Source organism: Oncorhynchus tshawytscha, linkage group LG25 (assembly GCF_018296145.1).
Source record: "Oncorhynchus tshawytscha isolate Ot180627B linkage group LG25, Otsh_v2.0, whole genome shotgun sequence".
NCBI classification, from domain to species: Eukaryota; Metazoa; Chordata; class Actinopteri; order Salmoniformes; family Salmonidae; genus Oncorhynchus; species Oncorhynchus tshawytscha.
Window position 1 is genome coordinate 32,471,980 of NC_056453.1, and position 14,063 is coordinate 32,486,042.

The following is a 14,063-nucleotide window of genomic DNA, read 5'->3' on the forward strand; positions in this document are numbered from 1 at the left end:
TGGAGGGGTACCTGTGAATGTATTCCAAGGCCTACCTTCAAACTCAGTGCCTCTTTGCTTGACATCATGGGAAAATCAAAAGAAATCAGCCAAGACCTCAGAAAAAAAATTGTAGTCCTCCACAAATCTGGTTCATCCTTGGGAGCAATTTCCAAACGCCTGAAGGTACCATGTTCATCTGTACAAACAATAGTACACAAGTATAAACACCATGGGACCACGCAGCCATCATACCGTTCAGGAAGGAGACACGTCCTGTCTCCTAGAGATGAACATACTTTGGTGCAAAAAGTGCAAATCAATCCCAGAACAACAGCAAATGACCTTGTGAAGATGCTGGAGGAAACAGGTACAAAAGTATCTATATCCACAGTAAAACGAGTCCTATATCGACATAACCTGAAAGGCCGCTCAGCAGGAAGAAGCCACTGCTCCAAAACCGCCATAAAAAATGCCAGACTACGGTTTGCAACAGCACATGGGGACAAAGATCATACTTTTTGGAGAAATGTCCTCTGGTCTGATGAAACAAAAATAGAACTGTTTGGCCATACTGACCATCATTATATTTGGAGGAAAAAGGGGTGGTCTTGCAAGTCGAAAAACACCATCCCAACCGTGACGCACGGGAGTGGCAGCATCATGTCGTGGGGGTGCTTTGCTGCAGGAGGGACTGGTGTACTTCACAAAATAAATGGAATCACGAGGTAGGAAAATTATGTGGTTATATTGAAACAACATCTCAAGACATCAGGAATTTAAAGGTTGGGTGAAAATGGGTCTTCCAAATGGACAATGACCCCAAGCATACTTCCAAAGTTGTGGCAAAATGGCTTAAGGACAACAAAGTCAAGGTATTGGAGTGGCCATCACAAAGCCCTGACCTCATCCTATAGAAAATGTGTGGGCAGAACTGAAAAAGTGTGTGTGAGCAATGAGGCCTACAAACCTGGCTCAGTTACACCAGGTCTGTCAGGAGGAATGGGCCAAAATTCACCCAATTTATTGTGGGAAGCTTCTGGAAGGCTACCCGAAATGTTTGACCCAAGTAAAACAATTTAAAGGCAATGCTTCCAAATATTAATTGAGTGTATGTAAACTTCTGACCCACTGGGAATGTGATGAAATAAATAAAAGCGGAAATAAATCATTCTCTCGACTATTATTCTGACATTTCACATTCTTAAAATAAAGTGGTGATCCTAACCTTCCTATAATAGGGAATTTTTACTGGGATTAAATGTCAGGAATTGTGAAAAACTGATCCCTTCATGCGCCAATCCCTTTAGCGGGATAGATTTGACAACATCCAGTGAAATTGCAGAGCGCCTAATTCAAACTACAGAAATATCAATATTCAACATTCACGACAATATAAGTGTAATACATCAAAGCTGAACTTCTTGTTAATCCAGCCGTTGTGTCGTATTTCAAAAAGGCTTTACGGCGAAAGCAGACCATGCGATTACCCGAGGACAGCGCCCCGCATTAAACACATGAAAATCATTTTTCAATCATGCAGGTGCGACACAAAAGTCACAAATAACGATATAACAAATGTCTTACCTTTGAAGATCTTCTTCTTTTTGCAATCCCATAAAGAATATGTACATAAAGATGTATGAATGAGTGATGGTACAGAGCGGCATAGGCAAGATACAGTAGATGGTATTGAGTGCAGTATATACATATGAGATGAGTATGTAAACAAAGTGGCATAGTTAAAGTGGCTAGTGATACATGTATTACATAAAGATGCAGTAGATGATATAGAGTACAGTATATATGTATACATACGAGATGAATAATGTAGGGTATGTAAACATTATATTAGGTAGCATTGTTTAAAGTGGCTAGTGATATATTTTACATAATTTCCCATCAATTCCCATTATTAAAGTGGCTGGAGTTGAGTCAGTGTGTTGGAAGGTGTTCCTAATGTTTTGTACACTCAGTGTATATTTGGACCTTGAAAGAGAGACTTCAACTAGTCCTATTTGGAGGAGGAGGTCAGTATGGGGAAAATAGGTTTGAGTGATTCAGGAACTAAGTAAGAGCGGGAAAGCAAACTTGGGACATCACACATCTAAATCGGTTTATTAAAAACACAGACTCCACTTGTGCTTTCACCCTTCATTTTTATTGTCTCATAGCCTATCTTTATTCTTCAGATGCCCAAAACTGAGGGCTGCACTAACCCCCCCCAAACCTTTGACAGCACCACTGCTCATCTCACACACACTAACCTGTATTTGAAAAAAAGAAACCTTAACATGACAACAAACGAGATATTGGCAAAACAAACTACTTACAGTAATACAATTCATAATCTAGAAAACTGTGTCTTCCAGGATTAACAGTCCTTAAACTGGTAGAAAATAGTATCCTGTCCATGAATAGTGCTTTCAAAAATGGTTTGGAAAAACTAGAGATCTTGGAGATTGGAGGAAATAAACCAAACTCCATTGGGAAACTAAAAGATTACAGTCACTCAACTATTTGGATTTAGATGACAATCATTTTACCAGTATGAATGACAGGGCCTTTGAGGGATTGGTCAACCTTACAGATCATTCTGTATGGAAATAAAATCCCTTCAGGAGCAATTAGAGAACTGTAAAATGGACGAACCCTCGCTAAACGCTCCACCGTTCTTTCACTTGTCATCTCTCGAATATCTGAAAATCTACAGCCAGTGTCCGGAAGGAATGCATAATCTACTATCAAGCTGTCTTGAAGGTGAAGTCTTTATTAACAATATGGTTAGGGAATCTCAGTATTAAATCTCTGCACCCAGACACATTCATTTACACACCCCAGTTGATGTACCTTGACATCAGCAGCAATATATTCACAGCTCTCACTCCAGAGCTGTGTTACCCAATCTTACTGTTAAAACCTCCACACGAGTCTTTAGATTTCCTTATATGAGCCAATTATTGCCAGCGTCTCACTTGCAAGTAAGAAATAACGAACTTACAGCTATCAATGAGATATTGATGCATTCTCTCCCTTCTTTGAGTTACATGGACCTGAATAATAACTTGTTTAATTGTGACTGCAGCCATGCTTGGTTCATTCAGTGGGTGATAAACAAAATCCAAAAGTAAGTTCTGAGATGGCAAGTGGACTATACCTAGTACCCCTTCCTGGCTTTTCTCTACGACACCAAACAGAGAAACAGGCAGCTTTGATCTTTTTGTATTTAACTAGGAAAGTCAGTTGAAAACAAATTCTTATTTACAATGACGGCCTACCCCAGCCCGGGCAACCCTGGGACAATTGTGTGCCGCCCTGTGGGACTCCCAATCACGGACAGTTGTGATACAGCCTGGAATTGAACCATGGTCTGTAGTGCCACCTCTAGCACTGAGTTGCAGTGCCTTAGACTGCTGTGCCACTCGGGAGCCTCAAGTTAATCAGTATGACACCTTCATATCCTACAACGACCATAATGAGCCCTGGGTCATGAGGGAGCTACAGCCAGAGCTGGATGGGTAGCAGGGCTGGAGGCTATGTCTGCAACACCGTGACGTCCTGCCAGGCAAACCCACTATAGAAATCATCACAGACGCCATCTAAGAGTCGTTTATTCACATACAGCTAGCTAGCATACAACCAAAGAAGCTCCTTGTTATCTGTGATACAGCGGTGCTGGTGCATCCAGATACCTCCAAGTGAATGTGAACTTGTCTAGGCAACGATAATCAACAACACGTTCCACCTTTAGGCTAGTGTTCAAAATATTAGCCAAAACACTGACGATGGCTGGTTGTGGAGAAAGTTTGTCATAAGCATTTAGGGATAACTTCGCAATCTAATGTCATCTTCAAATATGTGTTCTTGTGTCCACTGCCAGTGAGAATCTGTACTGCAGAGAGGTAGAGGAGGAAGCTTATGTTGCTGATTGCATTTCATTCTCAGTACATAGTCATAAACATGCAGGAAAAAATGACTGAGAGACACATAATTTATGAATATTTTGTGGATGTTATGAGCCCTTTGTTGTTCACACAATACACCTATTTTCAACAATATCTCTACCGTCACACAACGCAGATGAAAGGGTACAGGGTTAGTTATCATAATCTTGACACACACTGTTCATGCAACTACACAACATTATTAGTTGGCTAACTAGTGTTCTACAAAGCACTAGCAATGGTGGTCCAGTAGCAGAATGTGTATGACAGAGAATTAGCAATTAGTCCTTTATAAGGATCTCCATGGTGTACTGTATGTACGCACCATATAGGACGTGATGGCCAAGTGCAGGAACATGTGTTTGTGACATGCTTGGGTTTTGCCCTGCATTCCGTATGCAGTGCTTACAGGTAAGAACATGAGGACATGGATGCTGAAATACATGGTTGGGTAAATGCAAAGCATGCAAAGTTAGAGCACAGGTAGGGTTCTAATTATAGGGGGACTGGACATCCCAATAGTAACTGAAACGTATATATCAATGAACCCCCAGTCAATGGGGATATCTAACCCTGAGCAAAATAGTAGTGGACCACAATACACCTATAGGCTTTCTGTAGATTGGGATACATTTTATTCCATTTCAAAGTCGGTTTGCAATTGTGTCCTAATGTCTTAATGTTCCTCCAATGATTAATCCAAGTTTGTAATATTCATATCTTTCAGTTCTGCCTAATTTGAACTAGAAAGTTATCCACTTGCCAATGCTAGCTAGCTGACAAGTTAATGAACCAAAACACGAGCTAGATTGCAAGATTAAATTCACTTGATGATCTTGCAAGTAAGCGTGGTCATTGAACCTACTGGAGGTTGAGAAAGTATCAGAACTCAAGGATATCACCCAGATCCAGACAGCTAGAATCACAGATGTTTATTGACCAAACAGGCGGCAGGCAAAAGACAGGTCAAGGGCAGGCAGAGGTCCGTAATCCAGGGCAGAGTCAGTAAGGTACAGAACAGCAGGCAGGCTCACTGTCAGGGCAGGCAGAGGTCCGTAATCCTGGGCAGAGTCAGTAAGGTACAGAACAGCACGCAGGCTCGCTGTCAGGGCAGGCAGAGGTTCGTAATCCAGGGCAGAGTCAGTAAGGTACAGAACAGCAGGCAGGCTCGCTGTCAGGGCAGGCAGATGTCCGTAATCCAGGGCAGAGTCAGGCAGGTACAGAACAGCAGGCAGGCTCGCTGTCAGGGCAGACAGAGGTCCGTAATCTGGTCAGAGTCAGGCAGGTACAGAACAGCAGGCAGGCTCGCTGTCAGGGCAGACAGAGGTCCGTAATCTGGTCAGAGTCAGGCAGGTACAGAACAGCAGGCAGGCTCGCTGTCAGGGCAGGCAGAGGTCCGTAATCTGGTCAGAGTCAGGCAGGTACAGAACAGCAGGCAGGCTCGCTGTCAGGGCAGGCAGAGGTTGGGAAAGCACGCTAGTAAGACCTGACAAGACAAGACGACCTGGCTACAAACAAACAGAGAACACATGAATAAATGGACAGGGGATACTGGGGAAGATGGGCGACACCTGGAGGGGGGTGGAGACAAGCACAAAGACAGGTAAAACCGATCAGGGTGTGACAGCAAGCGTGCAATAGCTTACTGATGTTTTTCTGAAGGAAATGTGCCATTTTATCATATCTTTTATTATGTTAATTCATGTGAGGATTCTCTGTCTCCTTCACCAAACTGTATCATTCACTGACATTTATTTTAGATCAGATTTACTAAACCCAGATACCTATTCAGCCACTACCTGTGTGTGTGTGTGTGTGTGTGTGTGTGTGTGTGTGTGTGTGTGTGTGTGTGTGTGTGTGTGTGTGTGTGTGTGTGTGTGTGTGTGTGTGTGTGTGTGTGTGTGTGTGTGTGTGTGTGTGTGTGAGCCCTCCTTTGCACTGAGAGCGATCTCCTGTGAAAACCTCAAAAGGTCACTGAATAAACTGTTATTGTGTTTCAGTATGCATGTGTGCATGTGTGTGTGCGTGTCTGTGTGCATGTGTGTGCAACCCCTGCCACGGTTTGCGTGTTGAACAGACATCAGTGCTAGGTCCTCTCATCCCACAGGATTGTTTGAATCTTCTCAGGAGACCCACACCCTCCTCTCCACACACACACACACGCACACACACACACACATACACTTCCACTCTCATCAGCACACATGCGTGATTAGGTTTCCACTATCTGTGAAATATGTATGACTAGCTGAGGGAAGGTGTGTGCTTGTTTGTGTAAAAGGTGATATATTAAAGATGGTGAAAGATGGTGTGAAACTCACTCCTCACCCTGAGGTATCGCCCCTTGTGTCATTGAAGAAGGTCTTTTCAAAAGTGCAATGGGTTGGAATGCTTCAGGATGCCGGTCATGTGGGGTTGCAAGGCACAGGTTCTGAGTTCGAGACTGTATGAGCCGATCGGGGGAAAGCGGTAACCACTAAGCAAGCAGCATGACGTTGTCCTTGACATTTGCATGTACTGCGTGCCTGAGTGTGTGTGTGTACGCGCGTGTGTGTGCAAGTGCGTTTTCATATCTGTCTCCTTCATTGACCATGGTATCCTCTATCTGTTATGTAACAGTAGTGGGGCCTGGTTAGGAGGTCCCTATTCTAGTTGAATTATTCAGATATGGTGTTTGTTCTCTGTTAGCTACGCCTCGCTGCTATACGTTCCACAGGAATTACACCCAGTTTACTCTCTCAATCGGATCATTGCATGCTGGTATTAGTCTGTATTCAGACACACTCACACACACACACATGCACACTCACAAACGCATCAACATACATGCCCAAGTATGGCACACACATGGCACACACACACACACACACACACACACACACACACACACACACACACACACACACACACCGTATAAATGGTTGTTATTGTTTTTTTCATATCAAAGGATGTAACAGTCTAATGGGTGCTGTGTTTATTGTTGCTGTTATTTGTCTAATGGACACACACAGACACATACACAATGCACACATACACACACACATACATACCGACAGTCAGACACACAGACAGACAGACAGACAGACTGAACCGTACAGCAGTCAGTGACCATAAGAACAAAGGCATACACTGACACAGAGGAAAGACTTTCAGTGAGAGACTTGCCGCAGTATTGTGTTTTCACAGCCTCTGAAGACCTTGAGTAAAGTGTAGAGTTAGAGTGTGTGTGTGTGATTATTATAGGAGTGCACAGGGAGCATGTACTGTATATATCATTTCACTAATTGCAGTGCTCTGCTGTAATTACAATGCTATAGGGACACACTGCTCTCAGATCACATTATTTAAAGCCTTCACCCAGCTTCTACTGTCCATCATACAATACATACAGAGTTCTTATCTACTGTACTCCCCTCCCTCTCTCCTCTCCCTCCCTCTCTCCTCTCCTTTTTTCTCTCTCTCTTCTACATGTTGGTCTCTCCCCTTCTCCATATCTCTTCTCTGCTCTCTTCTTCTCTCCTTCCCTCCTTGCCTTGTTTCAGATAAACAAATAATCATATTTTTTTGCTAAATGCTTTATACTGCACATGTATCTGCCTCACAGTCAAAGAAATAAGTAGTACTGCTAGGTTTTACATTAAATCAAAGTTAAATGTAACAAATAACTACATTTTTTTTAAAGAAATGTACAAATGATACATTTGTAACATTGATATTTAATAACCCATTACAGTAACACACAAAAAAATTAATGGTTCTTTCTTGTGCCAATTAATGGTTCTTTGGCTTGTAACCATAGCGGAACCCTTTTTGGTGCTATATGGAACCTTTTTTTGAAGGTTCTATGAATAACCATGGTCATAAGGTTCTAAATGGAACCTGTATGGTCCCTTAAATAACCATTTCCAAGGGTTCTATCAGTAAGGGATAAACACTACATTGGAAATAATGGACAACACAAATGTGTCCAAGGTAATGTACAGAAAGGAGGAATTTATCCCAGTTATATTAGTTGCCAAAGAAAACAAAAGGAAAGCACACATTTACCGGTAGAATAATTTCATGTTTATGAGTAAATTCATACTTTCTTTTGAGTGCTAGAGACGTGACCCAGTGGTTCCTTCTTTATGTTCCATTGCCATGCTCAGTGGCAACGTTCTTATCCCTTGTTTGCTGCTAACTAGCCAACTAGCTACATAGTCACAACCTCTTCCCTCATTACGTTTGTTTACTCTTTTTATCCCGATTATAGCCCAGCTGCCAAAAACAAAACAATATGAAAGAACACATTTACTGATATAAATCCTCTTTTTTTTGTTACTAATTTATTTTTTATAAGTTTATAAATTCATACTTTCATATCTTTTGGTGGCTAGAGAAGCGACCCAGTCGTTTGTTCTGCAGCCAGCAAAGTAACTGTTTTCTAATGACCACAGGAGGTTGGTGGCACATCTATTGGGGAGGATGGGCTCATGGTAATGGCTGAAGTGGAATAGGTGGAATGGTATCAAATACATCAAACACATGGTTTCCATGGTTTCCATGTGTGTGATGCCATTCCATTTGTTCTGTTCCAGACATTATTTTGAGCCGTTCTCCCCTCAGCAACCTCCACTGCTATTGACATTAATTTGGATTTATCCATAACAATGAGCTGATATGCCCGATTTTGCCTGGTATAGCTAGAAAAGTTTGCCTTCTCGTCAGGACACTCGTCAACACTGACTGTTCATTACGAGGAGATCACATTGCATATCAAACACCAGGCTAGAAGCTAGCTAAATAGTTTGTTGCTAGCAAACCTGACAATATGACAACTGGATAAAAAAATATCCGTTGCTGAAAACAGCTCGTCAAACTAGAAATAACCAGTTTATAATAGCAATAAGGCACCTCTGTGTTTTGTGGTATCTGGCCAATATACCACGGCCAAGGACTGTTCTTAGGCAGGACGCATTGTGGAGTGCCTGGACACAACCCTTAGCCGTCGTATATTGGCCATATACCACCAACCCCTGAGATGCCTTATTGCTATTATAAACTGGTTACCAAAGTAATTAGAGCAGTAAAAATAAATGCCCGTGGTATCCGGTCTGATATACCACGGCTGTCAGCCAATCAGCATTCAGGGCTCACACTACCCAGGCTATATAGGACCCTTTTTATTGGTTCTTTATAGAACCATTCTCAATCTCAACGGTTCTTTACAGAACCATTCTCAATCTCAACAGTCCTTTACAGAACCATTCTCAATCTCAAAGGTTCTTTATAGAACCATTCTCAATCTCAAAGGTTCTTTATAGAACCATTCTCAATCTCAACAGTCCTTTATAGAACCATTCTCAATCTCAAAGGTTCTTTATAGAACCATTCTCAATCTCAACGGTTCTTTATAGAACCATTCTCAATCTCAACGGTTCTTTATAGAACCATTCTCAATCTCAACGGTTCTTTAAAGAACCATTCAGAATCTCAAAGGTTCTTTATAGAACATACAGGGTTTTTTATTCTGGTTTAATAGCGATATTATATTGTTAAAATTCCATATTTCTACTGTTGTGTTTATTAACAAGTTGAATCAGGTGCGCTAACTCTGGAATGGTTTGGATTCCCTGAGAAGAGAATTAAGAACTACTGACTGAGTCAACCGTTCTCAATTGGCACAAGACATAAGTCTTTCACAAGACACCGTCACTGGCCATTGTCATAAATTACATCTCAGAGCATAACACAACAGATAAAATAAACTGGATTGACACTGTCACTCACTGTTGCACAAAAAAAACAGTGACCAAATCACGCCACAAAATATTTGAATGAGCCGCCACCCCTACATTTTAATCATCACTAAAATATGAAATAACATGTTTTTTTTAACAGCAAAGAATCATTGGAGGACTCATAGTGTTATTTGGATCAGTATGGCTCCACATAAAACCATCACCCTTCCCAAAGAACCCTTGAGAAAACCTCATTTTTTTGTGTGTATGAGATTTGTATGTAAAACATTGACATTGGACATTTAGCAGATGCTCTTATCCAGAGTGACTTACAGTAAGTGCATTCATCTTAAGGTAGCTAGGTGAGACGCCCACATATCACAGTCAAATATACAGGATACGAACATTCCATTCCAGCTAAATAATAGATAGAGTTTTGCAAAAAATTACACTTTAAAATCATACACATCTAAAATCTAATAATAAAAAATCTGAAAACAGTTATATTTTACACACACATGAAGGTACACATAAGAAATCATTTCTGGCCTCCCGAGTGGCGCAGTGGTCTAAGGCATGGTAGTGCTAACTGCATCACTACAGATCCTAGTTCAATCCCAGGCTGTGATGCAGTTGTCCACGACTGGGAAACCCATGAGACAGCGCACAATTGGCCCAGCATTGTCTGGGTTAGAGGAGAGTTTGGCCAGCAGGGAAGTCCTTGCCCATCTAGCAACTTGTGTGACGGGCTGGGCACATGCACACTGATGCGGTCGCCAGGTGTACAGTGTTTCATCTGACACACATATGTGTGGCTGGGTTAAGTGAGCAGTGTGGCTTGGCAGGTCGTGTTTTGGAGGACTCACGACTTCCGCCTCTCAGTGGTCAGTATGGGAGTTGCATTGATGGTTCAAGTAACTGTAACTACCAATTGGATATCACGAAAAGGGGGGGAATAAATCATTTCTGATGAAAAAACACAAATGTGAAAAATATGTGGATATAGTGTTTTGGAAATAAACTTGAAATGTCTGAAACTCTATTGGAGGAATAGGACAAAAAAGTCCATAATTTGGTATTCTGCATCCGCTGCTGGCTCAAACACATTAGCCTCATCTAAGGCTGCCTCTGCCTCCTTTTCATGCTGAAGAGCCTCTAATGTGGCCTCCTTATGGGTCTCCTCCACTTTAAGCTGGGCTTTCTTAATCTTCACCTCTAGTATCATGCTCTTGCTAGTGCTGCTTCAGCCTTGGCATGCGCTTCTAATGCAGCCACGCTTGCTGTAGACTTGCAGGAGCATCTTAATGACTTAGATGAAGAGAACACTTTGACCTCTGACCTGGTTGCAAGGCCCCTACGTTCCGAAGCTGACATCTTAATGACTTAGATGAAGAGAACACTTTGACCTCTGACCTGGTTGCAAGGCCCCTATGTTCCGAAGCTGACATCATGATGACTTAGATGAAGAAAACACTCTGACCTGGTTGCAAGGCCGTCAAGACGTTCCGAAGCTGACATTTGCTTTGGACGTGTGTAAAAGAGTAGAGCCGACTGGATATCTTGTCCTCTAGAGGATGCAATCATTGTTGAGTGTCTTTTTACTGTTCTGCTCTCGCTAAAGAGTCCCCTTCTTAAGTTCAGCAGACAGATACATCCGGTACGTAGCCGGATGTTGAAGAATGATTTATTGCCACCTCTTCGCAGGTACAGTACTAGTGACTGAAATGAGTAAAACTGAAAAATAGAAAGAAAAGAACAATGAGTGTGACTTATTCTATGCTAGCTGAATACTAGGCTTAATTCTCAATAATAACACAGCATGTATTTGTATTCATGAACACAGAAATATGCATTAAATTGGATGTAAATAACTACCCAAAACATGACAAGATCAAATGCACTGAACAGGTATCCATGTGGCTATCAAGAAGATTCATAAATCTCATTAAAACAATCATCCTTACAAAATATCATCATGAATTGAATGCCAAATAAAATAAACAATTTTACTTTCAGACAATGTAAGGGATCAATATCATGCCAAATGTATTTGTAAATGTAAATCACCAATCCACAAATGTAAATCGCCATCCACAAATGCATTTCACTACCCACAAACAAACACCTTTTGATTTGTATTTGTAAATTGAGGTTCTTAAGTAAAATGCCATAAATATTTGCGCAAACATGACAGATATGGCAAACCTGCAACTCCATATTTGGAAGCGCTTAGGTCAACTGACTTTTGTCAGGGATTTGACGACAAGAAAAAGACAAGAAGTTCTCACACATTATCACAAGTTATCACGGTACAAAGCGATTTGTAGTCGTAGAAAAAACGTTCCCATTGATGCTTAGAAATGGCTTTCTATGGGTACAAACCTTTTTTCTACGAATACAAATCACGTTGTGCACTTGAGAACTTATTTTCTATGTGTGATTGCTTCCAAATATGGAGTTGCAGGTTTGCCAAATCTGTCACGTTCTGACCATAGTTCTTTTGTGTTTTCTTTGTTTTAGTGTTGGTCAGGACGTGAGCTGAGTGGGCATTCTATGTTGTATGTCTAGTTTGTCTATTTCTATGTTTGGCCTGATATGGTTCTCAATCAGAGGCAGGTGTTAGTCATTTACTCTGATTGGGAACCATATTTAGGTAGCCTGTTTTGTGGTGGGTTTTGGGGGTGGTTGTCTTCTGTCTTTGCACCAGATAGGACTGTTTTGGTTTTCACATGTGTTATTTTGTAGTGTTCTTGTCTATCATCTATATTAAAGATGTTGAACATTAACCACGCTGCATTTTGGTCCTCCTCTCCATCAACGGAAGAAAACCTTTACAAAATCTGTCATGTTTGCGCATATCTCTCCTATGTGCAAATCTTTATGGCAGTCATTTTACTTAAGGCCCTCGATTTACAAATACAAATCAAAAGGTGTTTGTTTGTGGATAGCAAATTGCATTTCTGGATAGCAATTTTCAATTGTGGAAAGTGATTTACATTTATGAATTAGTGATTTACATTTGTAGATTGGTGACTTACATTTGTGAATAAATTTGGCATGATATTGATCCCATACCAATGCTTCTACAAAATGCAAGAATGATGGAGTTTGATAAAGAAGGATGGAGTTTGATAAAGAAGGATGGAGTTTGATAAAGAAGGATGGAGTTTGATAAAGAAGGATGGAGTTTGATAAAGAAGGATGGAGTTTGATAAAGAAGGATGGAGTTTGATAAAGAAGGATGCAGTTTGATAAAGAAGGATGGAGTTTGATAAAGAAGGATGGAGTTTGATAAAGAAGGATGGAGTTTGATAAAGAAGGATGGAGTTTGATAAAGGATGATGGAGTTTGATAAAGGATGGAGTTTGATAAAGAAGGATGGAGTTTGATAAAGAAGGATGGAGTTTGATAAAGAAGGATGCAGTTTGATAAAGAAGTATGGAGTTTGATAAAGTCTCCAGCTCCACAGTGTGACTTTCACCATTTTGGAATGTAAACAATTCTTCTTCTACAGGATTTAGCACATTAAACAAGCAACACAAATCAACACAGGAAGGTGGCCCCCAAGTGGTCAACAATGGAGTTACAGGATAGCCTAAAGGAAGTACAGACGCCAGAATGTTTGGTGTTTTGTTGATGTCACTGAGATTTCTTCTTCTAGCCATGGTAGCCAAAATAATGGTCAACTGGAAATGTCTATACATGACCCTAAGCATGATGGGATGTTAATTGCTTAATTCAGGAACCACACCTGTGTGGAAGCACCTGCTTTCAATATTTGTATTCCTTATTTACTCAAGTGTTTCCTTTATTTCAGCAGTTACCTGAAGTAACATGTTTTTTAAAGATATTTGTCATTTAGAAAACAACATCCATCCAGCTATGAGCCGAAGCACTTGTCTGTTTCTATAGCTCTACAGCTTCCCAAAACAACAATATTCACTTTCCTTACTGTGCCCCTCGGTTCCAGAAGAAGCTCTTAAACGAGCATGAAGAAACTTGTTAGCCGTCAAAGTGGCAAATAGATGGTTGATCTACGAGGAAACAAACCTGCTATAAAACACATTTACGATCTCAGTTAAAATATTTCAATTTAAAACCCAGAATTTATGGTCCTGAGCAGTTTCTTTTTAGCAGACATAACTGCTGCTATAATTATGGCAGAATATAAGATACATTGTGACTGTAAAGATTAGATTAGAAGTTTAATAGTCACATGTACAGTGTTGCGGGGGGGCAGCATGATGGTCTGGGGGTAGAAACTATTGGCCAGTCTTCCAGTTTTTGTCATGATCCTCCTGTACTGCCTGCATCTTAGTGATGGAAGCGGGGAGAACGGGCCATGGCTCAGGTGGCTGGGATCCCTGATTATCTTCCTGGCCTTTCTGTGGCACCTGGTGTAGTCCGCTGAGTGTACCAC

The 14,063-nt window shown here is 41.1% G+C and overlaps 1 pseudogene; it reads left to right on the forward strand.

Annotated features, from left to right (window-relative positions):
• The first annotated feature begins 2,621 nt into the window (after nt 1-2,621).
• LOC112236617 lies at nt 2,622-3,582 on the forward strand (annotated as a pseudogene).
• The last annotated feature ends 10,481 nt before the right edge of the window (nt 3,583-14,063 follow it).